The sequence below is a fragment of the Oryctolagus cuniculus genome, chromosome 16 (genome assembly GCF_051225735.1).
Source record: "Oryctolagus cuniculus isolate XC-2025 breed Fujian yellow rabbit chromosome 16, ASM5122573v1, whole genome shotgun sequence".
Classification (NCBI taxonomy): Eukaryota; Metazoa; Chordata; class Mammalia; order Lagomorpha; family Leporidae; genus Oryctolagus; species Oryctolagus cuniculus.
Genome location: NC_142882.1, coordinates 56,294,282 through 56,297,247, shown reverse-complemented (window position 1 = coordinate 56,297,247; position 2,966 = coordinate 56,294,282). Strand labels below are relative to the sequence as shown.

The following is a 2,966-nucleotide window of genomic DNA, read 5'->3' as shown; positions in this document are numbered from 1 at the left end:
ATTGGATCTTACATGACAGATGTCACCAAACAGATGTCATGATCCCCGTTTCATAGCTGAGGAAACTGAGATTGGTTAAGACCTGGAGCCCAGGTTTGTCCTCTCCTACAAAGCCTGAGCTTTCCCTGCTGCACCACAGTGCCTGTCTCCACCCCAGCACGGGTTGTTCCTAGTTTTCTCTTCTTTTATGAGTTATTTTATAGTTGGTCATTTACCCTGCCCAAATATATTCTCTACGTTCACTAATACCTTCAATGGCCTATTTAGAGAGATCCCTTTACTTGAAAGCTTCATTTACTGCTAAACTCACCCTGCTGGCTTCCGCTGAAGCTCACATCTTACTATTCTCTGGGTGGTTTTTTTTTTTTGTTGTTGTTGTTGTTGTTCGTTATTTAATGAGCTTCCCCTCTGAAATCAGAACACCAGTTTGTGAGGGTAAACTCCGTTCGTTAGAGCAAAGACAGACCGCAGGTATCCCTGGAGCTGCGACACAGCCTTGATCTTTGGCAATTGCGAATCCACAGCTTTCTGATCAACCTTGCGCTGCTCTGTTATCTCGTATTTCTCCTTCTCGGTGTCGAAGATCTTGCCTTCCTGGTGTCTGGGCTTCCGCAGCTTCTTCTTCTTGAAATAAGCATCGGTGAGATGCTTCGGGATTTTCACACCGCTGATGTCAATTTTTGTGGAGGTGGCGATGACAAATTTCTGGTGTGTTCTACGCAGGGGAACCCGATTCAGGGAAAGAGTTCCAGTCACAAGCAGCAAACCACTGCTCAGCTGCTTCAGGAAAACCACCCTCTTGCCCCTGTGGTGCCCTGTGAGGATGATGAGGATGGTCCCAGGGGTGATGCTGGCCCGCAGCTTCCTCATGTGCTGACTGAAGGGCTTTTTGCCGTGGCTCAACAGCTTCCGAGGGACATCTTCGGTGGGATAGTACCGCGGCATTTTGCGAAGCTTGACCACCCTGGTGCCACCATTCTTGTCGCCACCAACTGGTTTCGTGACAGTAGCCAGCACCTTCTCCCTCTTCTTGTTCCTTTCAATCCTGGACTTGGGAGCCGCGTACTTTCTCTTGTACAGGCCTTCCTGGAGTACATGGCGGAGCGGGAGTATCTGCCAATCCCTCTCACAAGGACGGGGTTTTGGCTGCAGTGGGGCTTTCCCTTCTTGGGCTTCTTCTCCGCGAGGGTCTTCTTCTTCGCCTTGCCGCGGGCATGATCGGCTTTCTTGGCTGGAGATTTCTTGGTAGCGTCCGGCTTTGCAGCGGGAGCTTTTTCACCCGCCATCTTGCAAGACGGGAAAGAGAACTAAGGGCCCTCTCTGGGTGTTAATACTAGATCAGCTCCTGACAGCCTTTGGAGAAGGCGAGGATGGATGCAGAGCGTGGAAGGGAGGTTTCCCACCACCTGGAGAGAGAGGACACCAAAGCTCAGGGGCTGTTACCATAACAGTTGTACCCAGGACCCATCTGCCCTGGAAGCCCACACTGATGGCATAGGTCCACGGTCACTGACAGTCCTGTTGTACCAGGAGCTGAGTTTTGGGAGAATCACTTTGTATGAAATGGGGGTGTGGGGATGTGAGCTACCTCGAAAGAGACTAAGAGCACTCTAAGAGTACTGGTGGCTTCCATTAAAATAGGTATCTTTGTCATCCTCACTGCTTCTTCCTTGTCCTCTGTTATAAAAATGAGATGCATCTGGGTTGTGATTCAATCTGGCAAATCCATTTTGTGAGCTTGTCCTTCAAAATTATGCCTGTGCCGCAGTCTTCATTGTTCTGGAAGGAAATGACAAAACGCGGTTGATTAACATCTGGAAGGCAACAGAGGTCTGGAAGATCTGGAAGTCTGGGCATCAACTTCTGTCTGTCTTGCTTTCTCTTGGAGTACGGGTTTCATTTTTAGCCCTGCGAGGCCAACTGTGCCAGCCTTGGTATCTATACCACAACTGGAACAGAGAAGATACTCCATCGGCGTCTGTAATGAAAGTTGAACTTGAAGCCTGCAAACCCCAGGTTGGCTTTGTTAGAGATTTTGCGTTTTCTAGTTCTTACAGAGCCACAGAACTGAATAATGTGACAGTGTCTTCTATCTGAGCACATGTGCAAGATTTCAGACATTCCTTTTTGTCACTGAAGATCTGACTAGAAAAAATGAATCAAATAGAAAGTATGTTGGATGAGAACAGTGCAGAAGAATCAAATAAATCCAAATTCAAAATATTGCAACCATGTTTGTTACTATTTTTCTCTTTGCCTTTGTTCTGGAACAATATTAACCTGTTCCAGGAACAATGAATCATTTGTCTTCTGCATTATGCTCTTTTCCAAATGAAACAGCCGTGTAGGATGGATTTACAGACAAATGTCTGAAGACTTGTGAGGATGATATGGGAAAGCAGGGATTAGTAGCAGGTCTAGGAATAATGTCTTATTGAAATGTTAAATTCTAAAAGACAATTTCTGATCTTTAGACTGCTACAAATTTGTTCATATATCATAAACATGAAAAATATATTTCTTTAAGCAGAGTTAGTAAAGCAAAATAAATGAGTTTATTTTATTTTCAAAAGTTTAGGCTATCTAGAAGTATTAGATATAGAGTCAAAACGATCTACTTATCATGGCTTATACTAATTGTATGAGAATCATTGATACTTCTGTATTAGAATAAGAGAATTATGGAATGATAAGGTTAAAAAGGACTCCCAAAAATCACAACAAATGTATGGTTCTTGTTGATACATATATTATAGGCAAAGCCATATGTTTAAAGTCTTAAAAATATGTACGCCCTCTTGGCCAGCGCCGCGGCTCACTAGGCTAATCCTCCACCTAGCAGGCCGGCACACCGGGTTCTAGCCCCGGTCGGGGCGCCGGATTCTGTCCCGGTTGCCCCTCTTCCAGGCCAACTCTCTGCTGTGGCCCGGGAAGGCAGTGGAGGGTGGCCCAAGTGCTTGGGCCCT

At 45.9% G+C, this 2,966-nt stretch overlaps 1 pseudogene across 1 annotated transcript; it reads right to left on the bottom strand.

Annotated features, from left to right (window-relative positions):
* Positions 1 to 378: 378 nt before the first annotated feature.
* LOC138845805 (large ribosomal subunit protein eL6 pseudogene) lies at positions 379 to 1,318 on the bottom strand (annotated as a pseudogene). Its single transcript, XR_016222980.1, has one exon. The product of XR_016222980.1 is annotated as a large ribosomal subunit protein eL6 pseudogene (transcript).
* Between the last annotated feature and the right edge of the window lie 1,648 nt (positions 1,319 to 2,966).